General features: G+C 35.8%; 1 long non-coding RNA gene across 1 annotated transcript in view; it reads right to left on the bottom strand.

Moving 5' to 3' along the window:
* Positions 1-24,440, bottom strand: part of LOC307185895 — a 170,219-nt gene extending 145,779 nt beyond the window's left edge. Inside the window, exons 1-2 of the long non-coding RNA XR_013828200.1 lie at positions 24,302-24,440; positions 14,115-14,232 (exon numbers count right to left, since the gene is read on the bottom strand). This is a non-coding gene — a long non-coding RNA (uncharacterized lncRNA). The remainder of the gene's footprint in view (positions 1-14,114; positions 14,233-24,301) is intronic.
* Positions 24,441-26,805: the final 2,365 nt, after the last annotated feature.

Below are 26,805 nucleotides of genomic sequence, written 5' to 3'. Positions count from 1 at the left end.
TTTTTGAGAATAGTTACTACCCACGTCAAATAACAAGGAGTCAGGCAAGATGAAGATTTTAAAATGTTCAATGGCTTTAAAATACCAGAGGTTTCTTTGGTTTTTGCAAATGTAAGAAATATGAAAAATATGTTGGTTATAATAAATATTGGTTATAAAAACTTAAGTTCAAATTCCTATCCCCACATCCTTCAAAATCCAAGTTAACAGTATTGTTTGGTCTAAAACAATGACAATATCTGATATGTTACTAAAGCTATTGTAATTAGTTAATGCAAGGGTCCCCAACACGCGGGCCGCGGACCCATACTGGCCCACACCCTGTTAGGGATGGGGCCTCAAAGCAGGAGGTGAGCGTCAGTCAAGCCAGCGAAGCTTCATCTGCCGCTCCCGATTGCTTGCATTACCGCCTAAATCACACACTGCACCCCTTCCACATCCATCCATAGAAAACTCATCTTCCACGAAACGAGTCCCTGGTGCCAGAAAGGCTGCGGACCGCTGATTTAATGTATTCATAATAGTATTCTTGTTAGCACTTTAATATATTTTATAGAAAAAGTTTGAGAATATATTAAGGAACAAAACTAAGCAACCAACTACTCTTGTACTCATTTCACAAAGACATGCATTGCTGTTTAGTTCACTTTGAAATTCCAGCATAGAACAATTTGTTTGCTCAAGCATTACAATCTTAACTATGACAGCATAGCATTATCACCTCCCCCACTGATTCTCTCTTATTTATTCTGGTTAAAATTATCACCCTATTATTTTGGAGTTTTCTTAACCTTTTAATATACTTTGCTTGCTTTTATATTCCTCACAAGTATATGCATGTCCCCAGTATGTTAGTCAAAATCTATTCTTAGTAACCAGAAAAAAAACCAATAGAAACAAACATAGGTGATTTATTTACTGCTCAACATAAGAAAAATAAATTTGTCCCAAACTGGAATATCAGGAGAGGGTATAAAAATGCAGCAATGATGAATCAGGAAGAAACAGAAAATATAAACAGACCAATCACAACACTGATATTGAGAATGTGATTAAAAATCTTCCAACAAACAAAAGCCCAGGACCAGATGGCTTCACAGGTGAATTCTATCAAACATTTAGAGAAGAGCTAACACCCATCCTTCTCAAACTCTTCCAAAATACAGCAGAGGGAGGAAAACTCCCAAACTCATTCTACGAGGCCACCATCACCCTGATACCAAAACCAGACAAATATGTCACAAAGAAAGAAAACTACAGGCCAATATCACTGAGGAACATAGATGCAAAAATCCTCAACAAAATACTAGCAAACAGAATCCAACAGCACATTAAAAGGATCATACACCATGATCAAGTGGGGTTTATTCCAGGAATGCAAGGATTCTTCAATACATGCAAATCAATCAACGTGATACACCATATTAACAAACTGAAGGAGAAAAACCATATGATCATCTCAATAGATGCAGAGAAAGCTTTTGACAAAATTCAACATCCATTTATGATAAAAACCCTGCAGAAAGTAGCCATAGAGGGAACTTTCCTCAACATAATAAAGGCCATATATGACAAACCCACAGCCAACATCATCCTCAATGGTGAAAAACTAAAACCATTTCCACTAAGATAAGGAACAAGACAAGGTCGCTCACTCTCACCACTCTTATTCAACATAGTTTTAGAAGTTTTAGCCACAGCAATCAGAGAAGAAAAAGAAATAAAAGGAATCCAAATCAGAAAAGAAGTAAAGATGCCACTGTTTGCAGATGACATCATACTATACATAGAGAATCCCAAAGATGCTACCAGAAAACTACTAGAGCTAATCAATGAATTTGGTAAAGTAGCAGGATACAAAATTAATGCACAGAAATCTCTGGCATTCCTATACACTAAGGATGAAAAATCTGAAAGTGAAATTAAGAAAACACTCCCATTTACCACTGCAACAAAAAGAATAAAATACCTAGAAATAAACCTACCTAAGGAGACAAAAGACCTGTATGCAGAAAATTATAAGACACTGATGAAAGAAATTAAAGATGATACAAAGAGATGGAGAGATATACCGTGTTCTTGGATTGGAAGAATCAACATTGTGAAAATAACTCTACTACCCAAAGCAATCTACAGATTCAATGCAATCCCTATCAAACTACCACTGGCATTTTTCACAGAACTAGAACAAAAAATTTCACAATTTGTATGGAAACACAAAAGACCCCGAATAGCCAAAGCAATCTTGAGAACGAAAAATGGAGCTGGAGGAATCAGGCTCCCTGACTTCAGACTATACTACAAAGCTACAGTAATCAAGACAGTATGTTACTGGCACAAAAAGAGAAATATAGATCAATGGAACAGGATAGAAAGCCCAGAGATAAACCCACGCACATATGGTCACCTTATCTTTGATAAAGGAGGCAAGAATATACAGTGGAGAAAAGACAGCCTCTTCAATAAGTGGTGCTGGGAAAACTGGACAGGTACGTGTAAAAGTATGAGATTAGAACACTCTCTAACACCATACACAAAAATAAGCTCAAAATGGATTAAAGATCTAAATGTAAGGCCAGAAACTATAAAACACTTAGAGGAAAACATAGGCAGAACACTCTATGACATCAATCACAGCAAGATCCTTTTGACCCACCTCCTAGAGAAATGGAAATAAAAACAAAAATAAACAAATGGGACCTAATGAAACTTCAAAGCTTTTGCACAGCAAAGGAAAACACAAACAAAACCAAAAGACAACCCTCAGAATGGGAGAAAATATTTGCAAATGAAGCAACTGACAAATGATTAATCTCCAAAATTTACAAGCAGCTCATGCAGCTCTATAACAAAAAAACAAACAACCCAATCCAAAAATGGGCAGAAGACCTAAATAGACATTTCTCCAAAGAAGATATACAGATTGTCAACAAACACATGAAAGAATCCTCAACATCATTAATCATTAGAGAAATGCAAATCAAAACTACAATGAGATATCACCTCACACCAGTCAGAATGGCCATCATCAAAAAATCTAGAAACAATAAATGCTGGAGAGGGTGTGGAGAAAAGGGAACACTCTTGCACTGCTGGTGGGAATGTGAATTGGTACAGCCACTACGGAGAACAGTATGGCGGTTCCTTAAAAAACTAAAAATAGAACTACCATATGACCCAGCAATCCCACTACTGGGTATATACCCTGAGAAAACCATAATTCAAAAAGAGTCATGTACCAAAATGTTCATTGCAGCTCTATTTACAATATCCAGGAGATGGAAGCAACCTAAGTGTCCATCATCAGATGAATGGATAAAGAAGATGTGGCACATATATACAATGGAATATTACTCAGCCATAAAAAGAAACGATATTGAGTTATCTGTAGTGAGGTGGATGGACCTAGAGTCTGTCATACAGAGTGAAGTAAGTCAGAAAGAGAAAAACAGATACCATATGCTAACACATATATATGGAATTTAAGGGAAAATTTAAAAATGTCATGAAGAACCTAGGGGTAAGATGAGAATAAAGACACAAACCTAGTAGAGAATGTACTTGAGGATATGGGGAGGGGGAAAGGTAAGCTGTGACAAAGTGAGAGAGTGGCATGGACATATATACACTACCAAATGTAAAATAGATAGCTAGTGGGAAGCAGCCACATGGCACAGGGAGATCAGCTCCGTGCTTTGTGACCACCTAGAGGGGTGGGATAGGGAGGGAGATGCAAGAGGGAAGAGATATGGGAACATATGTATAACTGATTCACTTTGTTATAAAACAGAAACTAACACACCATTGTAAAGCAATTATACTCCCAAAAAGATGTTAAAAAAAAATGCAGCAATGACAAATTATGATGGGCACTATTAAAAAAATTTCCATGGGAGCTGTAGGTTATGTTCCCTTGTAGTTATGGTATATTAATTTCTATTTATGTCATCTATATTAAAAAGTCTTCTTGCAAAAATTGTTGGCTGCTAGTGCTTATACTCATAACTTTAATAACAAGTTAAAATACTTAATATTGAAAACCACTTTATCTCCTACATCTTTCAACTAGAGAACAAAATATATTGTTTAAAGAAGTTAAAATTAACTAGCACTTTCATAAATTGAGTTCCTATTTCCATTTCTGTTACCATTTCTTTTCTCAGTTTATTTTAAATTATATTTGAGAGTCATTCCTATGGAGTGAAGTGCATCTGGAGTTTAGAGACACAGCTGCTTCCAGTTCTCCCTGTGCCATTTTGGGCAAGTTATGTATCACCTCTAAGCCTCAAGTTTCACATATGTAAAATGAAAGCAATATTCTAACTTACAGTGTATAGAAATCTTAAGCTAGATAATATCAGACTGGGTCCTCAAAATATTTACAGTGAGTGACTGTAAAGGCAGAAGGTTTCATCTAATAGAGAAGCCAGCAAAACATTTGGAAATCTTATAGAGCTTAACAAAAAGAAATGAAATTCAAAGTTTGAGACTGCCGAGGTAACCAGAACTTGCATGGCCAAAATCCCAGGGAGAAGGGAGTCACAAGAAAATGAGTCCAACACATTGCTGAATCCTTAAGCTCCAATCTTGTGCAGGTAAGAAAGCAGAAAATGAATGAAAATTACAGTGAAGTTTTCAGTGGTGTCACAGCTTTTAGGGGTTTCAGACAGTCAAGGGAGGAGTGGTAGTAAGCATCCTCAGGCGATTTATTTACTGGAGAGCTATAAGCTACCATGGGGAAACCACATATAGCCTGAGCCTCACAACAACAACAACAACAACAACAACAAAAATGCCCTAAAACAAAGCAGGTAAATTAACCCAACAATGTATAAGGTGAAACTTCTGTAGAAGAAGATAAAATGTATCCATAATGTCTATAATTTTTCATATGCAATGTTAAGCATTCAAACCCAAACTATCAGATATATCATTAAGCAAAACCCAGAATACAGATAATAAAAATTAACTGATTGATGACCTTATGATTGTGGTTACCAGGGACAAACTTTAAAATGAATACATCTATAAATAAATATGAAGAAAAGTGATGCATATGTTAGTTTCCTATTGCTGCTGTGACAAATCACCACAGACTTAAAACAATACAAAGCCATTACCTTACAATTCTGGAAATCAGAAGCCTGGAATGAGTCTTACAGAGCTAAAATCAGTGTCAGCTAGGTTGGTTCCTTCTGGCAACTTTAACAGAGAATCATTTCCTGTCTCTTTCAGCCTCTAGAGACTGCTGGAATTCCATGGTTGTGGCCACCTCACTCTCATCTCTGCTTCTGTTCTCACACTGTCTTCTCTTCTTTGACCTCCTGTCTCCCTCTTATACTTGTGTTTTCATTGTGCCCACCCAGATAATCCATGATAATCTCCCTTTCTCAAGAATCTTAATGTAATCACATCTACAAAGTCACTTTTACCATGTAAAATAACATATTTACAAATTCTGGGAGAAGGACATGAACACCTTAGGGCAGCCATTATTCAGCCTACCACAGATGCTAAAATGGAAAATTCTTGTGAAAATAAGAATTTATAAAAAGAATCAAATGTAACTCTAAAACTAAAAAAATGTGTTAATTGGAATTAAAAATAATAAAAATAAAAATACTTGTAACAACAAATTGGAAACGACAGTAGAAAGGATTAGTGAACTAGAAAAATAGGTCAATAGAAAATGTCCAGGCTAACGTATATAGAGAATTATAAAAGAAAGGCAAATAACTACAAATACTGAGAAGGCCTTACATATCTGTAACTCAAGCTTAGAATCCATGAAGAGCAGAAGAGAAAATGGAAGATAAATAATTTTAAGAGGTAACCCCCCCCCAATTTTTTTTAAAGCTACAAATTCAGAGAAATCTATGAGATATAAATAGAAAGAAAAATCACTTCCAAGTGTGTGATAAGATTAGTAAAAATGAACTACAAAGAAAAAACAGTGAGAGCAAATGGAAATACACTGTCTTCAAATGAGCTAAATAAGACTGCTAGGAAACTTCTCAAAAGAAATGATGGATCCCTCCCCCCCGCCCCCCTCTGCCACCAAAAAAAAGATCTGCCTAAAGTCCTTGTAGACCAAGCTAGAAGTCTATATTAACTGAGAATATCCTTCCAATGTTGAAGAAATAAAGAAATTTCAGACAAAATTCAACATACAAACCAATAAAAGTCATTATTTGTAATCATGTATGTATCCAGCATAACTTTGATACTAACATGGCAAGGACATTTTATATATATATATAAACATCTATCTATCTATATCTATATATATATATATATCTCCACACATATGTATCCATTCTCTTTCTTATGAAAATATTAAGAAAAAATTAGGAATAGAATTTTACCAAACTGAATCTAGTTATCTAAAAGACAATACATTACAGTAAAGTTTGATAAGGTCCCAAAAAAATCAACTGAAATTTTAGAAGCAGTTGATTTTATTGGACATGACTGGAAAATTTTTAAAAATTAATTTTGAAGAAAGAAAACATTTTTCCAAATATGCTTATATATACATCTATATCATTTATTCAATAAATCTATTTATATTTACATATTCATATTTATTTTTATATTCAATAAATATAAACTGTAGGTATAGTAGACATCAGACTCTGTATTCAATGTTAGGCATCTGTTTTAAACAGGATTCATTTCTTGCCCTCAAGTAGCTTGTAGTTCATTGAAAATATAGTTGAGGCCTAGTGATAGTGGTAAGAAAGAGAATAAAAGAGGGAGGAAATAAAAAGCATTTTCATTAAAGGGATAGACAATTCCTAAGCAGGTATTGGTGTGAAATAAAGTTAGAGTGATGAGTAGATCATACAGTTTATGTCTTATGCTGTTCTGTGCTGTCATTTCATGTCGTGTGATATGATGTGAAATTATATTGAGTAGAGAGACCACTTACTAATGGCAGTACTTGGATTTAAGAGCCTCATCACATTTGTCAATTAAAAGATAACCTAGCTACAATGTGGCACACGGACTCGAAAACCCAAGAGGGGCTTCAAGAGTATAAAAAATTATCATGACACTTGTGAAAATTAATCAGAATAAACCAGGGAAATGACTGGAAATTTAAAAGAAGTATGTGGACTGTGAGGGAGAGGAGCAGTAGGAACTCTCATTTATTGCTGGTGGGATTGCAAAACAGTACACCCAGTTTGAAAGACAGTTTGGCAGTTTCTTACAAAACTAAACATACTCTTACACAGGATCTAATAATCATGCTCCTTGGTATTTACCCAAATGTAAAAAACTTAGGTCCATACAAAATCCTGCATGTGGATATTTATAGCAGCTTTACTCATAATTGTCAACATTTGGAATTTTTGGAATTCCAAAATTTTGGAATTTGGAAGCAACAATGATATCCTTCAGGAGGTGAATGAATAAAATATGGTACATCCAGACTAAGTAAAAAGTCATGAAAAGACATGGAGGAGCCTTAAATGTATATCACTAAGTGAAAGAAACCAACCTGAAAGGGCTACATACTGTATGACTTCCACTATTTGACATTCCAGAAAAGGCAAAACTATGGACAATTGTTGCCAGGAGTTAGAGGAGAGAGAAGGATGAATAGGTGGAGCATAGTGGATTTGGGGGGCAACAAAACTACTCTTTGTAATACTATAATGGTAGATGCATGTCATTCTACATTTGTCCAAACCCATAGAATGTACTACACCAAGAGTAAACCCTAATGTAAACTATGGACACTGGATGACAATTATTTGCCAATGTAGGTTCATTAAGTGTAACAAATGTACCACTTTGGAGGGATTATTGATAATGTGGGAGGCTGCACATGTGTGGGGAAAAGAGGTATGTGGGCAATCTCTGTACCTTCCACTTAATTTTGCTGTGAACCTAACACTGCTCTGGAAAAAATAAAGTCTATTTAAATAAATCAATATAATTGCCTATTTAACCTGCAGCTGACTATAGACACATGAGTGGCCCTAGTCAAGACCAGAACCATCAGCTGGTCCATTAATTTGTAAGCAATAATAAATATTTATGTTATTAAAGAAATATGTTGAATTAGTATATTCAAGAGATCTTTAAACAGTAATAATCAGAGGTAGAAGATTAAATGAGGCAGGAGACAAAGATAATACTTATGTCTCTGGCTTGTTCGAATTTTATTTTTGTCATGCTCTGAACAAGTAGCTGGAACATATGGAAAGATTTTTTGTTTCCCTTTTCTTCCCTCTGTCATCACATCTAAAACATTTTCTACACATATACATGTTCTTTTAACTGAATAAAAATTATAACTTGCTATGAAAATAACAATAAAAATGATAATAGTTATCACTTATGGAGTACTTACGTTAAGTGTCCTGCACTGGACTTTGTGCTTTATATTATTTAATCTATAAAATAGCCTCTTGATAGAGAAATTATTTTTCTTATTTTACAGAAACCAAAACTCAGATTTTGAGATGTTAAGTCACATAAAAAAATTCTCAAGCTTATAAGTGGCAGGATCAGAATTCAAACAAAAAAAGCCTAGCAAACCAGTCTTTTAAATATTTATTTATATCAATTATATTTCTGGGAAAACACATAACATCTTCCTGTCTTGGAACCTCTGACCTGTCTTCTTCATGTCTTCTACTTCTATAATTAGGGCAATATTCCTTGTCATACTTGCCAAATTCCTCTGAAGAGCTAGTTCTTGAATCTGTCTGCTCAAATCCTGATTTCCTTCCACTTACTGAACCTGAGATGTTACGACTTACTGAACTTGAGATGTTACCACTTACTGAACTTGACATATCAGCTGAATTATCTCTGTGCCTCATTAGCTCTTAATAACTGTAAGTTTGTTGTAAGGATTAAATAGTCACACAGCATTTAGCACAGGATCTGGCAAATAAAAGCTCAAGTAGATTTTGTTTTGTTTTGTTTTACCTTAATGTTATTCTCACCTTCATGGGCCTTTAAATAAACTACTTGAAAATTAACAGATCTTCCATTGCACATTGCTCATAAAGCAGTGGAGAGAGTTCAACTTTCCTTTCTCAAATTATCACTTTAGTTTAGGTTACTTTGGAAAGGTGAGATTATTAGTAAAAGAGGTGGCTACGTAAATGATGTAAATCAGAAGCTTAAATGTATAAAGTAACATCTTATAAACCTGGCAAGTGAATATTTCAGAAAAGCTAAATTGAACAGTTTATGGAAACAGCTAACACTGATATAGCACAATATGATAGAGAAAGGGACCCCTCAGAGTGTTTTATATATGTTAACTAATTTTATGCTTAGCATAAGCCTGTGAGGTACATACTATAATTATGCTCATTTTAGGGTAAGGAAACCAAGGTACATAGGTAAGTTACTTGACCAGCTAATAAATGGCAGAACTGGGATTCTAGATCAAGACCTCTGGCTTCACTCTTTGTGCTCTTAACCACTGTGCTAAAATTAACTATTCTTAACAACGCTGTATCTTAAATGCTGGATATATGGACTAAAAATAATAAAGTTTTCTATAAAGCTCAGGGTGTTACAAACATCAGTTACTGTCCTGAGGTTTAACCCAAGACATTATTATTTTAACTAGAGATAGCTACATCTTTAGTGGAAAGAGAGCTGGAATCCTACCCACTATCTAACATGACTTTTGTCACTTTCTCTAAGATACGAGGAAATGTGTCATTGAAAACAGTAAGAATCAAATATACAATATTTATGACCATGGGATTAAAAAAATCTTTCGGTAGATGGTCTGGATATTATGATAAACTTTGCCTTTCCAGTACAAAGCTTCATATTTCCCTCACTCAACAAATTCACTAATATTGGCCCTCCTTTCTTGGAAAATGTATCTCAAACAGCAATCCCTGGAATGTCTTATTCCAAGGAAATGAAAACAGGCAAAAAGAATGAGAAGATGTACAAAAGGGGAAAAAATATCTGAATGATATATATTCAAAACTAAAAGACATTTTTAAATACTTAGGGAAAAAATGATTATACATAGATAATATGAAATTCTTTATATGTCATGCAAAATTATTACATCTAGTGCTACAGCCAGATTGGGATCTTGCCTTCAGCTTTTATCCTTACAATGTTCCAGCTCCTTGAGGATTAAGTGCAAAATCAGGAAGAATTTCTACTTTGGAATCTCTAGTTTTCCTATAATATATTCAGACAAATTGATGTGTTTGCTGAGTTCATGGATTAGCTTTTTATCTTATTTTCTTTCCTTTCAGAAAGATTTTTTTTTATGGATGTAAGTGTGCCTTCAAATATTTTTAATTTGTTGCTTCTAATATGCAAGGCTCTGGCAAGTGGGGGATAAACAGTGTGCTATAATTGGGACTAGATTAAATAGAGGTTCTTTGCTTGTCTGCAAAATTTCTCATCTGTGTTCTGTATAGCTAAGGTTATCTCCTAGGTAACTACCAGATAATTGATGTTGCTCTAACAGATTTTAAACATTCCTAAAATGTTCAGTTTTTAATAGTGTTCAACCAGAAAACAATTTTCTACCAGAAATCTTAAGTTTATTTACTTTTGAAATTCCAATCCCTGTGGTTTTACTAAACTTCTAAGGATTTTCAAGAGTCCCAGTCTTGCTTGTCATTATTTAGTTTCTTATGTTAGTGTTGCAAATCATATATATATATTTTTTAAATGTATAATATATATTTTAAATATATATAATATATATTTGAAAGGAAAATTACATTGATTTACTTCTGTCTATTCACTTGTAATTAAAAAAGTCACAGAGTTATTTAAACTCATGAACCACTTCTCAAAATTCATTCTACAAGATGCCATTTGATGAATACAAAGTAAAATTATTAATTTTTTGAAATTTGAATATATGAAGAAAATTTTATTTATAGAAAATAACTTGTTGACTTGTTCTTCAGGAAAATCAAACTAATACAATTTGTCATAGCTTGTATTTATGCTTATAAAAACAAACTTTTGAAAGTTTACTTTATTACATTGTTCTTGTTAACCTTAGTTTTATGCTGGCTAAAAAAAGCCAAATTATTCTTCTAAACCAAAGTATTTGATGGGAAAGTACTCATAATTTACAGAAATTCACAACTAATATTCAGTCCTCTTCTCTTTCATTAATTGCTCTAACATTCCCCCAAGTTATCAAAGAAGTAGTGATTACAGATATTAATTTGTCTCTGAAACAGTTCCAATAGGGGTGTGGGTTTCCCCACACCAACAAGCAATGCTCTGACACAAGCTGGGTGTTCTACAGTTCAACTCAACTTTGATCTACCTACCTATCAGGAGATAGCATCAAATTCTACAGCTTAAGGGGTCAGTACCACAAGACTGCCCCTACTCCTCACTTCAGAAGCCAGTTGCAAGCCCAGGTTATCACCTGTGCTTCTGAACAACTGCTTATACATAAGAGATTCCCAGGACCCACTCCTCGTGTTTAAGAGCCACTCACAGAACTCAAACACTTTATGGAATAGATGCATAGGGTAGGGTATGGGAAAAGGGCAAGGAGCTTTCATGCTATCTCCCAGCACGCCACTCTCCCCAAATCTCCACGTGCTCACCAACTTGGAAGCTTTCTAAACCCTGTCCTTTTGGGTTTTATGGAGGCTTCATTACGTAGACATAATTAATTAAATCATTGGCCATTGGCAATTGAACTCAATCGCCAGCCCTTCTTCCCTCCCTGTAGGTGGGGAGAGAGGTGAGACTGAAAGTTCCAACCCTCTAAACACACTGTTGGTTCTCCTGGCAACCAGGCACCCATCTTTAGGTTACCAGAGTTTTCCAAAAGTCATCCCATTAACATAACAAAAGACATCTTTTTAACTCCTATCATAGAAAATTCCAAGGGTTTAAGGAATCAGGAGCCAAGGACCATGAACAAATGCCAAATATATATGAGAAATAAAATCTGGTAATCTAAATGACCAAATATATATTTCTTATAAATCACAATATCACAGATATACAGGGAACGCCCTACCAGATACGTAAAACTGGCACAAAAGCTGAGTTTCCATGAGGGAAACTTTTTCTATAAATTTAATGTAAATTCATAATCAATAACCTAACACCTATATTTGTGAAATTTTACATGGTGTAAAACGTAATATACAGAAACCTCAATTAAAACAGAGCTGGGAGACCAGAAGGAGCAGCTCTCATGCCCCATGATCATAGCAGGGCCCAAAAAGGAAGAAGAAAGACTTCTTTTTCTTGTCTGCCAAGAGTTTAGCTAATGTGAGACTGTCACAACTCAGCCAACCGAAAGTCAATATACTTCCAACTCTCAGTTCCTCCAATGGACTCTATTTACAAGAGCCCTCCCCTCCCAACTTCCTTTTCCCCTCTTTAAAAGAGTTCTCTCATTGCTGTGCAGGGACTTGCACGTGGCTTGCCATAGTGGCAGAGCTCAAATTTCAATTCTTTGCTGATTCTGGATAAACCTGCTTTTGCTGGAGAAATAACTGGCCGTCTATTTGTTTAAGGTCAACAATGGTATTACAATGTAACAATAAATTGCTTATATACAATGAACAAGCCCGTTATGCAGAAATAGTGCTCTTTAAGCCTAGTTTCCCTATGGTAGCTTATGACCTATGACATGTGTCCCTTCAAACTGCTGGAAGAAAGCCTACCACCCTTTAGCTCATTATAAGTTTTATTGCTGAGAGTATATTTACTTATAATGAGCTCTTGAAAGAATTTTGGAGTGCTCTGTAGATAATCATATTAAAAAAACAATCAAATTTATAAGAAAAGAAGACAAGTTATCTGGCATGTATTCTACATTTTCTCTATATTCATTCAGGGCAAAATTGTACTTTTCAAGCGTCTAACAGTTGTTGTGCAGGGTTTAGAGTTTTTGTATTTAGTCCTTTCCTCTATGGGCTGTTCCTATTTGGTTTGGTATAAGGATTACATCTGTAAGACATTTTAGATATCTTCAGTAATATATCCTATTGTGTTTTTTCTCAAAATTTAATATTATCTAATCTGAAGTAAGTAAACTAACTCTTTTAATTTTTAAGAAATGTCTGCTCCAAATTAACTGAAATGAAAAATTTGGATGTCAGATATATGTCAATGGAAAAAAAGGCAAATAACATGAAAAAAGATATAATAACCCCAAAACACCCATACACAAAATTATTTTTCTATCTATGAAAATATCTCCTCACTGTAAAGGTATATATAAATAGGAACTTTTATATATTTTGTGATAATACTAATTGGTAACAATCTTTCTGGAGGAAAATCTGCATAATGTATCAAAATTTTTAAATTATGATAACCTTTGATCCATTTGTTTTACTCACAGGGATGTGTAAAAAAGAATAATTAGACAAGTGTAAAAAGATGTGTGCCCAATCATAAAAAACTGACATTTTTTCTAATAGTTAAAAATAGGATTAAGTAATCAATCTCTTATTATAGACATTAAAAATGAAACAGTACATACCAAACAATTATCATAGAAAAATACCCAAGAGAAGGTTATGAATAAAATATGTTAAAGAGGGTTACTATGTCTACTTCTCATTGCAACAAGTTTTACATCTTCTCAGAGTGAAAGAGAGGGACTATAGAGCTGTGCTGCTCATGGGACATACTGAGACATATGCTACTGAAGTCACAACCAAGATATTTTTTGTAGTGGTTTGTTTTCTCAGCATTGTTAGGGTCAAGTAATGTCCTGTTCATTGATTCAGAAGAGTCTTAGCTGTGACCTGCACTAGATCCTCTGAGTCTCTGTTCCTTTCTCTATCTCATCACTGGCCCAAGTAGTCCATGTTGCAGTATCTGTCTTGGAATTACTTTTTTTTTTTAAGCACAGTGATTATCTGCCAAGGCCAATGAATAGCCCTATAAATTATATTTGCCTCCTTCAGCGGGAGTACTCACCAATACCTGGATCCCATCCTCATCACAGAGGGGTCAGGGAAGAATTAAGGGCTCTCTCTTCTGCCTTAATAAATCAATGTATCATTCCCAATCAAGGGTGGCCCAGACTTATTGGCTCAGGAATACATTTTGAGTTAGCTCCCTACATACCAATGAAGAAAGACAAAGACAAGCTCCATACTTACAGGTTTATTCCTTAACCAAACTGGAATTTTCTGTAGTGTACTCCACCTCAAGGGCCGATAATATTCAGAGGTGGTGAGAATTCTAATTCTTCATATTCTCTTTTCTTCCTGTGGACTTCTGTAAAAAAGGGTTTTCCCTATTACTTTTTGGTTTAGAATTGCTTATGTCAACTTCTGAGATCTCAATATCCATGACTTATACCAAAATTTGAAGTTTAGACTTTGTCTTTTGATATGTAATAGAGAACTTATCATTTTTACTCCCAATAATCAAAGATGGACAATATGTTATACTTTTTAAGTGATAAAATTTATCGATGGCATATTAATCTGGAAGACTGTTTTTCCAAACACATCAAAAACAATATAGAATCATGCACAGAATTTTGAAGAAATATTCAAAAGATTATTAAATGCAACATTTTGAACATATAAAGACCTCACTGAATGAGATTTACATATACCTTTTTGCATTTTGATAATGCAATCTCTCTATATTAAACACAAAAGAATAAGCTATTATGTAACTTTATTTGTATTTCTGTTTTCTCTAATAAAGTCTAAGTTTGTTGTTGTCAGCAAAGAAACTAATTCACATTTCTCTATCTTAACTGTTCCTAATTCATCAAAAGAAGCTATTTAGTGGATGGTTGCTGAATAAGTAGCAATTTCTATCTATCTATATTTAGTTTACTTTGTTATAGCTAAGTATATAATTATCTGTGTCTATAAAATGCCATAAGGGACATAAAAGTGGTACATACAAAACAATTTATGTATAAGAATAAAGTCTCTGTCTATATTACCCTAATCCTGGTTTGGTAGATTAAAGAAGGGTGCAAATGCTTTGACACTCTTCTTGTAGGAGGTTGTGTCTATCACCCTACGTCTTGAATATAAGAGGACTCTGTGGCTACTTTGAGTAATAGAACACTGTAGAAATGATGTTGTACCAATATCTAGTCAGGCATGAGGAGACTGGCAACTTTCACTTCCTCTTTTTCTTTCACTGCACTTTTTCTGGGAACCTTGTATAAGTCTGTCTATCCTACCAAAGAGACTACATAGAGAGGCCCTGAAACAAAAATATAAGGGAGTGGGGCCCAGCTGAGCCCAGTTTCCCACTGTCTTCATCAAGGTGCCAAGTGTGTAATTGACACCATGTTGGACCTTCCAGCTGTCAGCCTAATTACACCAAGTGATACCAATTACAGCCATGCAATCCTTGGCCAAATTCCTCATCAAAATTTCAACAGATATAATGAAATGGCTTTTGTTAAGTCACTAAATTTTGGAATATCATGTTATGCATCAATAGATAATTGGAAACATAAGTTTGGGGTATGTATTAAGGATGACAGAGAACAGCCTTGAATAGACTGATGTATTAGGATATTATGGCTATTAAAATAAGACTAGTTAATTTTTTTGTACACAGAACTGGCTACATAATTTTCAGGTCAGGCAAAATGAAAATGTGGGTCACCTTGTTCAAAAGTTATTAAAAATTCCAAGACAACAACAGTAGAGCATTAGACCAAGTACAGGGTCCTTCTGAGGGTAGGGTCCTTGTAACTGTACATGTCATATGCCCACAAAGCCTGCTTGTACATGAGCTTTAAAGTATTGATATGTAGACATAAAATTATTCAGTACTGTAATCATACTCCCTGTGATACACTAGAAGCAGTTTAATTATATTCAATTAATGTTAAAAACACTCTTTAGCATCCAGACAATATATCATCGAATAACTTAACTGTTATGACCATTTCCTTTAGGTATCAGTATAAGCCTTCAGTTATAAAGGCATAGAGACAACCTTCTGTTATAGCTAAGAAAACAAGGATAGAATTAGAATATAAATAAAACACAGCAAAGATTATATTGACCAGACATACATTCATTGGAAATGTAACTGTATTTTCTAAAAAAAGTATATTGTTCAATGAGTGGCTCAAAATATTGCCTTTGAACACCTCCATCCGATGACTCTGAACTATAACTTATTGAATTTAAATTATATGCGGCCATGAACATATTTAAAGGTGTTTTATCCTTTAAATATTATATTTTCTTATTTGTTATTCAGTATTTCATGATGTCAGATTGGTGTATTGTGTAACTAAAGGTCTTAAAACTTTACTCATACTAAATCCCTTTCTGATTCCATATACTTGTGTTTACTTGCTGTGCTGATTTTATGTTCAGCACCAGCTTTGTCATCAATCCCCTATATTACTCTGCCAGACTACCCTACCTGTGACATTAGATTTTGCATGAAGTTACAAAACAAAGAAACAAAACAAAAACCCCATTATTTTATAGTTATTTATTTCTTCAGAATCTCTCTATGTAATCTTTTAGAATTCTATTTCTAAACGCCTGAGAGATACAAGTGTGCAATATTAGTTTAAAAGAGATCTTTTCTGTTAGGAGATTTGGGAAAAATCCAACAACAACAAATCTTATTCCCCTAAAAGGATATACACAACCAGCCAAGTACTGAGAACATTCTAGCATGCTAGCACGAATTATATCCCGATGTTATTCTGTTTCCTGTTAATTTATTTCCCAAATAGGCAGATAAGAAGGAACCTATAGGAGTAATTTTATATTTTTTGCCTCCTGGTTACAGAATTTCTAGTAAACTATCTTCTTTTAATTTAAAACCCTTTATTTTTCTCCAATTAAAATCACAATCAATATACAAAATCCAGGTACACTGTGGAAATATTGGAAAACTGAAATGAGTAAAATATGAAGAAACATCCACTCTTTCATTAACCATATGTTTCAATAATTATTACTTGATGCATATTTTATCGGAATGTGTTCTATGCATATAGAGTAAATATACTGTTTGAAAACACATTTCAACCTTATAATACATTGTGATTATCCCTAAAAGTAAATGTTCATTTAGCATATCATTTAATGACTACACATGTAAATGCACTATTTATTTAACTTATATTAAACTATTTGATGCTTATAAATATATATATGTGTATGTATATACACATACATACACATATCTATCTGAAAAGATGCAGGTAGTCCTTTGCTAAGAAATGCAAGATTATCTTTAGAATATCTTCTTCAAAGTGTGAAAATCTTGGGCAAAAGTATACATATTTTTTATGTTTTTTAAACATATTATCCAATTGACCTCCAACATGGGTTTCAATTTTTCTTTTTAAATTTTTAACAAAATCATTAAAATTAAATATTTTGCATACAATTTATATCATTATTATATATTATAATTATTTTACATAAATGCCCTTATTAAACTTGTAAAAAACCTTATGACATTGGTTTTATTCTTATTCCCATTTTATAAAAGTACAGTAAAGAAAGTCTGAACAATTTGCTCATGGTTACACTGCTTTGTAATGGGAAAGTGAGTGATCTGTGATTTAAATCTATCTTTAGGCTATCTTTAATCTAGAGACTATACTAAGACTCTGGATTAATCCAGAGTCTATAGTCTTACATACTTAGGTATACTTATAATACATAAAATTTTTATATAGTAAGATCATGAAAACATTGCAATAAGACACAGAAAACTTGATGTCAAAGCTACCAGAAATCGTTGCACATTATTCCTCACCACTAGTAGTTTTACTTCCACACTAATTCAGCTTCTCTGAAAGAGAAAGCAAATATGTTGCTACTAGATAGTCATTATACTAGGTGTTTAAGTGTCTCTTAGAGGTTTTGTGATCCCAAGCTTAGGAAATGTGCTCTGATGAAAGATAAATAGTGGGACATTATTTTTAATATGAATAGAATGTTTTTTCTACTATGGTCAGTTTTAAGTGAGCATTTCTTTCCTTTTGCATGGCATTTATCTCACTGGATTTTTATTATATTGTTATCTGCTTCTAGTATTTCTTCTCCACTACACTGAAAGCTACTTAATGGTTAGAATCATTTGTGCTGATCATTGGATTCCCAATACTTGGCAGACTGCCTATTATACATTCATGTTTTCATTTATTGATTTGATAAAGATTTATTTAGCACATATTATTTGACTACAATATGGTTGACACCGAGGATTAAACAAAATACAAGAGAGACAAGCCTTGTATACTTGCTTGTCTTGTGCTTTAGTGGAAATGATAAATCAACTAATAAATATGTAAGTTACCCAAGTATATTCTTTGAATATAATAAGTTGACTCACCAAGCAAGTTGCTATTAAATAAATTAGGAAAAGTCCTGGGTATGATGAAAGCTTTTTGACCAGATGTCCAAGCTCAAGGACTGATCTGATATGCAGTCTTGTGGTCATATATGCTGGGGGGAGGGGAGTGGGGAGGTGAAGGGGAGCTATATTAGCATAGTCAAGAAAAGCTTCTCTAAAGTATAGCCTTATCAGAGTCCTGTAGCATGATAAGTAGCTCACTTGAGGAAACAAAGGTAAGAACACTCTGCACCAAGGGAACAGAAAGCACAAAAGTCCTGAGAGAGGCATGAGAGAGCTTGATATAACTTAGAACTAATAGGAGAAGACAAAAGAGACTGGAAAGTAGTAAATGTTTAAGCTAGATGAGGAGATTCATGAGATGAGAGGTTGGAAATGAAAGCAGAAGCAAGTTTATTCAGGTATTGCAGGCTAAGAAATTTATATTCTAACAAAAGTAAAAAGACAAGGAAAAGCTTTAAGGGGAGACAAAGTCTATAATTTACAATCTAACTTACAATTTTTAAAATATCACTCTGACCTCTCCACTTGAATAGATTGGAGGGAATGGTATTTGTTGAAAAGAAGGAGACCATTTGAGAATTTGTTTCTGTAAACCAGGCTGATGCAATTGTGGTTTGAAATAAGATGGAAATAGTGGAGGTGGTGTTGGAGAGAAAGAAAACTTCCTCTATGCTTCTAGGTTCTTCTGGCTGGTCTAAGAATTAAATTAATAACTGGAGAAAATAAAATTTAATTTTGCATATACAGGAACCTTGCATACATAAGAAGTTTAAATACAGTAAGGTAAAAGGAAGTAGATATTCCATCCTGAGCTAAGGAGTGAGATAGGGGCCTAGGGCTTCCAAAGACAGGAAGGTCATTCACGAGACAATTAGAAGAGGGGCACATATTTGGAAATTAGTTGTTTGCCCTGCCGTACAGATGGGGCCATTTAGATAAAATTTATATCTGGTAATAATACTCTTTCTGGGAAAAATTCCCAATTTAAACTCTTATGGGTAGTTAAGGGAGGTGCAGTAGTTTTTCTTGAGCCTATAGGCTCTCCACTGCCTTTAGTGCAAAATAATTCACATGCCAAAGTAGCACATCTTGGGTAGGCCTGCTCTGAAGCCCTACAATGGTGTAAAAGAGTGTATTTGAGATATATTTTGGACTTAGAAATTATACAGTTCTGTGAAGTTTAAATGGTTCTTTGGTTCTCTATAAATTTTGAGCTCCTGAAAGAACCATTTTTTAAACTATCTTTTAATGCCTTATGTCTATAATAGAACCATACCAAATAGAATGCTCAAAGACTGCTTAAAAAGAAAGAATGTTTCTTCTGGATAATAAATATCAAAACTTATCTGTAACTAAATCTTCTCCTTGGCCCATACATACATATCTTAATTTTCATTCCTTAATCAGCACATTCCATTCTCTTTCTTCCATTTCTCATAAGAAACTTAATTGAATTCCAATAGAAAAAATTGAGGAATTTTATGTTTCAGACATTAAGTTATATGTTGAAACTCAAAATAAATAAATCATGTGCCCTTTTTCTCAAGGAGTTCATAATCTACAAGGAAAGAAAACTTGTAGAATTTAATTATATATAATTATGTTTTCTTCAATATTGGCTTATTGCAAATCAAAATTCTCTGAGAAAGATTGAACATTTAAAAAAATCTATTTTAAGGTACTGGACTGCTGCCAGAAAAGATAGAACTTGCTGAGGTAAAATTCTGGAGAGAAGGAAATGCCAGAGAGAGCCCAATATTTGATGCTACTTTTTCTCTTGAGGTATTGGTCTATTCAAAAGCCATGATTAATGTGCTGAGAAGCTTGACAGAAAGAAGTAGCAGCTGAGATTCTGAGAACCAAAGCAGCTGGAACAGAGTTTTTGACAGTTTCATGCATCTGGGGCAACAAAAATTTGAGTTTAGTGCCTGCCAAGAAGGAGAAACTCTGAAATAAACATCCCATGAAGGGATACACATGAAAAGAGTAAATGTGGAGCAGAAATTGAAAATTTGAGTTAATCCTAGATATAAAACAAATCACCCCAAATATTGGCAGCTTAAAACAACAATCATTATGTAGGTTGGCAACTTGGGCTGGTTTTGCCTTGGCTTACTGCAGTGAGTGGACAGTTAGACTGAGGCTGCATCATCTAAGAAGTCCTCATTCATATGACTGATGTTTGGTAGGCTGTGAGCCAAGCGGTCTGGGTTATTTTGCAGATGTCTTCTCTAGTGAACTACTCAACCTTTCTCACACTGTGAAGGTGGGGTTCCCTTCAGCAAAAAAAGGTCATGGACAATATGCAAGTACATTTCAAGTTCTCTTTATACCCTATTTATTAACATTCTGTTGGCCAAAAGCAAATCATATTGCCAAGCCTAGATTCAAAGACTAAATAAATAGATTCCATATCTTGATGAGAAGAGCTACAAAGAGTTTGTTGCCTTTTTTTTCTTTTTAGTCTATCACATTTTACAAGGTTAGGTCCAAATTGAAGACAGACGGTTAATCCCTGATTTGATTAAGGTGATTTCCCCTGGCTGAATTAGCTCTACAATTTTTCATATATAGTACCTGGTACTCAATAACAAATAACATGAAATCAAAAATAATTGTTAAGTGAAAGCCAAAAAGAAAAATTAACAATAGAAACAGGTTACAGGAGATCCAAATATTGTTAATATTCCCAGATTTTAAATAATTATAAATATTCAAGAAGTAAACTTAAATTATCAAAATTTTAAAAATACAGAGAAAATGGGGTACTTGTCAATTTTCAATATTCTAGACAAAATCTGATGGCAGTGAATAAAATGTCCTTGTTTCCTGGACTCAGTAGAGAGAAACTATTAGGCCCAGTGACAATATTTAAAGAACTATATAATTAATTCATAAATGACACTCAGCACTTAAAAAAGTCTCCAGGAAACTCCTGTTTTTAGTCCTAGTATTTTACATCTCTAGTTTTGTTCACTACACAGCAAAGAGGTTTTAAAAATTAATCATATTATAATTAATTAAGATATATAATCAACACTTCTTTTGCACCAATGTAAATAAAATCAACCAAAAAGGGAAAAATGTAATAAAAGGAATCACAAAATCATTGAATAACTATATTTGATTAAATCTGTCTTAAGGAAGAGAAATAAACCAAAAAAGAAATGAAGAAAAAAGTGAAAAACTGTCATCACGTCCCCCTCACCTCTTTTGCCTAACATCATGACTAACAAACATATCATATACAAAAATATATCATATATAAAATATGTCATAGTAATGTCCAAAAAGAATCATATTCCTCAAGCCTTATATACTAAGTCATGAAAAATTTTTTAAAAATGCCTAAAAACCTTTGCATTCTGAATAAAGCCAAGGAAAGTAAGAATATCTTGTTTCTAGCTATATCAAATCTAACTCAAATATCATACAATCAGAATTTATAATTTCCAGGTAACAAATTGAACTTGAAGTTTTGCCTTTAAATTCTGCCTGGGTTTTTTTTTTTTTAAATAAATTTACTTATTTATTTTTGGCTGCGTTGGGTCTTCGTTGCTGTACTCGGGCTTTCTCTAGTTGCAGCGAGCGGGGGCTACTCTTTGTTGCCGTGCGTGGGCTTCTCATCACGGTGGCTTCTCTTGTTGCAGAGCACAGGCTCTAGGCACACAGACTTCAGTAGTTGTGGCACATGGGCTCAGTAGTTGTGGCTCTCAGGCTCTAGAGAGCAGACTCAGTAGTTCTGGTGCATGGGCTTAGTTGTTCCACGGCATGTGGGATCTTCCCAGACCAGGGCTTGAACCCGTGTCCCCTGCATTGGCAGGCGGATTCTTAACCACTGTGCCACCAGGGAAGCCTGCCTGGTATTTTTATTCAGGGAACCACTGTTACAATAATTGGTCTCTCCTCCAAGGACTCAAGTAAAAATTTAACTCAGAGCTCAAATTTGTCTTTGAGTTTTCTTTGACACAGGTTATTTATAAATATTCAGAACAGCACACACAAATGTAGCAGATGCTATTTCCAAAGTCCATTGAGGCCTAGCAGGTGTTGTGCTATTCTCTTAGTGGTAGTGGATACAAGATGAATTTATCCATCTTCTACTAAGGGGATACTCTAACATATCTCAGACCAAAAACTTCACTGAAATACAGGCCATTGAAATTTCATAGGCTTTATCTGCAACCCCCAGAATTTTGTATGCTCCTAAGGTATTTATGGTCTCTATTTCTTCAAGCTCACCACCTCCTATCAGCAGAATGTCATTAACATAATGACCAGCTTGAGATCTTTGATCTTGTGAGATGACCAACTTCCCTGTGAATTAAATTAGGACAGCAGAGAAACTGATGTAGACAGATATGAGAGTGAAATGTTACTTCTGTGCATGACAGATGAACACAAGCTGTCACTACCTTTATCTGCTTATTGCTTGTAGGGGCTGGAGGTGGGAAAAGATGACCAGATAACAGTTCTTTTTTTTTTTTTTAACCGGTTGTTGTCTTGGAGCATTTTAAATCTCTTCATTAATCATATTTTGACAGAACTCCAATTAGAATCACTACCTGATTAAGTCTGTAATCCAATGTCACTCTTCCAGAACCCTCTGTCATTGCTCAGGATAAACCAACAAATAAAGGGAATATGAATGGAATCACTAAAGTTGCAATTTAGTCTCTGATTGGCACCAAGCTCTGTAATTTACCCATGTGGCATGAATCTGTAATTTGAAACATTGCTTTAGCTTTACTATCCTGGTAAAGAGGGCTAAAGCCAGGGCTCTTTTTCACACAATAGCTGTTACTCCATTTATCAGATATAGTTTGACACATATGTCTATTCCAACTGCTTGTTTAAGACCTGCCTGGAAACAAAACGGAAACACAGGACCCAAAAGACATATAGTGAAATGGTTTTGGTGAAAACTTCACAAATTATCTGATCTCTGAACTCTAACATAAAGCATTCTGTATCTCTAGTTCAAGGCAGAGTCCCATAGTTCTGAAAGTTCTTATGCCAGTTTCTCTAGTGCACAGCTGCTCTCAAACATGACTGCTAGACTCTTTGGAGAAAACTTGGAGGAAGATTTAGAATCTTCTGGTGGAAATAATACTCAGTCTGCCAACAGGGCAAAATTGACCCCAGGTACCAGAATCACCTTTCTCTCCTCTTCCAGATTCTAGTCCTGCAATTCCTCACTATCTTGGTAGTTCTTTGATACTTTTAAGAGGATATTTTCGTATATTTTGTCCACTAATTTTTGTAGTCTTTATCAAAAGCTTAGTCCAAAATTACTAAATTTACCAACACCTAAAGTACCTCTCATTTTGTCACTGGCAGAGCCCATTAACAATTACCAGGAAAACTGGGCTTCCCTGGTGGCGCAGTGGTTGAGAATCTGCCTGCTAATTCAGGGGATACGGGTTTGAACCCTGGTCTGGGAGGATCCCACATGCCGCAGAGCAACTGGGCCCATGAGCCACAACTACTGAGCCTGCGCGTCTGGAGCCTGTGCTCCGCAACAAGAGGCCGCGACAGTGAGAGGCCCGCGCACCGCGATGAAGAGTGGCCCCCGGGCTTCCCTGGTGGCGCAGTGGTTGAGAGTCCACCTGCCAATGCAGGGTACACGGGTTTGTGCCCCGGTCCGGGAAGATCCCACATGCCGCGGAGCGGCTGGGCCGGTGAGCCATGGCCGCTGGGCCTGCGCGTCCGGAGCCTGTGCTCCACAACGAGAGAGACCACGACGGTGAGAGGCCCGCGTACCACAAAAACAAAAACAAACAAACAAAAAAAAGAGTGGCCCCTGCTTGCCACAACTAGAGAAAGCCCTCCCACAGAAACTAAGACCCAACACAGCAAAAATAAATTATTTAATAAACTCCTACCCCCAGCATCTTCTTTAAAAATAAATAAATAAAAATAATTACCAGGAAATAAAAATAGAATCTGGGTAATAAAGTCTGACCTTTTTTTTTCTTTGTGTGTAGTCCAGCTTCACTTGCTCACAGGGTGCCGCGTTCACAGGCCTCGCAACAGCCCTTCAGACCCGAGTCCCAAATGGGAAACGGCAGCGCGAGCACTTCAGCTCAGCGGGCCGTGCGCAGAACTGCTGCGCCCGACACCTCGATTCAAGATGGAGGCGGCAGCGGGCTGTGAGCAGAGACGCTGCACCTGGCACTGCGCTCCGAAGTGAGTACAGCTGCGCCGGCCCAGCGAGAACTGCACTCCTTCCCCTCCGAGGAGAGCCTTATAAAGCAGCCCCGCCCACAGCCTATCGGGAGAGCGTGTGCTCTAGAGTCTGACCTCGCACTTTTCCATTCTCTGATTAAAGAACAGTTTTCCTTTGCTTCTGAACAAACTCAGTCAGGTTCTGTTGGCCAGAACAACACTGAGCAGAAGGGCCCTTGTTGAAGACCAACTCGAGAGGGTTGATAAAAAAATTTTAGCACCCCAGGTGGGATGGACCATGGCCTTTTAGCCTGAAGCTATGCACTAGACTCTGGGTTTATCCCAGCTCTAGTGGGAAGGTGACTGAGAGGTGAGAACAGGAAAAGGCCCAGGTCATAAAGACAACCTGACAAAACAGAACGAGGAGACAGGATCCAAGTTCAAAAAAAGACACTGAAGACGCCTGAGTGCAAAATGGTCCCAAGGTAGGGACCTAACTGGCAGGTGACTTGACCTCTTTCTGTCAGTGCTAGTTTCTTTGAAGTAAGCTGGGGAGCCTTGTGAGTTGCTCGCAAGGGCTGTGGGAACTGAGGGTGTACAGGCAGTATGGTACCACAGGTCAGGCCCAAAACCACAGGCAGGTGTAGTATTAGCTCAGAATGCTGTTACTGCTTATATTTTGCTTAATGGTAATGATCTGCCCTGTATTGTGCCTGTTACACATCTTACATTTTGTCCCTAGTCTGAGTGGAGGGAGTCAGTTTGTGGACTGAGCAACCATGGTGGTCTCACTGCAAAATGAGTCTGATTGCTGGGTCTATAGTAAAATGGTGCTGTCGTTCTCCTCTGGACTTTCATGAGAAATTGACCCAATAAGCACCTGGCTTACTCTTTATACTCTTTAGCTGCTGGTGTCTGTATTGCATTTGTGGTATTTGGTTGCAGTGCACCTCTACGTATGTCAGGGATATCACGGAAGAGGGACAGATCAAGATCATAAGAGTCGTGCAGGGTATGTAGGGGTGGAATGTTTGGTTAGACACTCAAGATGGCTGTTCTCTTGCTCTTTGCATGTCTCCTGCTTAACCAGTCCCTGCTTCACTTACACCCTACTCACATGAATGTTCTTGCCCCCTGCCCCAGCTAGTTCTAATTCTTAGGCCAGAATAGCTCCACTTGTTAGTTTAAAGGGAAAAATCTGCCCTTGTGATGATCGTTGACCTGAGGGGCAGGGAGGGACGCACCCCAGCTGCTCGTTTCCCTGGTAACAAATGAGCCAACCTGATGTCAATTCCAACTATAAATGGTAGCCTCCTTCTCCCCTGAGTAGCCAAGATCGCTGCCATATCCTGCCTGCAGTCTGCTGTTAACAGTGAGGTATTGCTCCAGGTCCTTTGGCCGCAGATGTGTAAGATCCCCTATCCAAAGAATTGTTGATGTCTCTGTCACTGTTCCTGGGCTCTTTCTTTGATCTGAAGGCTGGGCAACTACAAGGCTTGTAGGTCTGTGGGGTGCAGCCCAACAGCAAGGTAGTGGCATGTTTACCTCTGTGCTCCATTGCCAGGCTCAGTGGTGCCTCTTTCTGTAAACAGAAGATAATCCTCAAATTTATTTACTAAAAATGTGGAGTTTACTCTTGCAGTAGATCACACACTCAGGGCTCTTATCATCTTGTATATTTTCCCCCAAATTAAAAAAATTTATAAACTAAACTAACAGAAAACTAGAATATAAATTGCTTGTACTTTATGGTACTTCAAGATCCCTTGTGCTTAGAAAACTGGTGCTTCTAGCTAAATCAGATCTGTGAAATGTGTGGGCTTTTTTTTTTTTTCTTTTATTGCTGATTGCGTTGTGTTATGTTTTGGTTTTACAGCCAACAAACTTGAGATACTGTTTCAACTATTCGTTAAAGCCACATTAGCAGAAATTTGTAAAAGGGGCCTAAGTTTATATTTGAACCATTTTAATATGCTTTCTTTTAGAATAGAAATCTATTTTCAAATAATCAATTTGCCTGCAACACGTGCTGTGCTTAATTTAATGCATAATAAAATAATCCAATATAAAACAGAGCCAATTTTACTCTTTAGGGGAAAAAAGATGCAAATCTAGAGGAATCATGGATATAGTATCAAGATACTGATTCAGCTAAATGAGGTAGAGACTCAAATGTGCCTAAACAAAATATAATTTTCTCTCTTTGTCACTAAAAGACCAAGATAATATGGCTTTACATATTTCTTGTGGTCTGAAGTCCTTCTCTCTTCTTGTAAATCCACCTCTAGAATATTTCCCTGA

Source organism: Stenella coeruleoalba (genome assembly GCF_951394435.1).
Source record: "Stenella coeruleoalba genome assembly, chromosome: 4".
In the NCBI taxonomy this organism is placed as follows: domain Eukaryota; kingdom Metazoa; phylum Chordata; class Mammalia; order Artiodactyla; family Delphinidae; genus Stenella; species Stenella coeruleoalba.
Note: the sequence above shows the minus strand (reverse complement) of the source record. Positions and strands in the feature narration are given on the sequence as shown.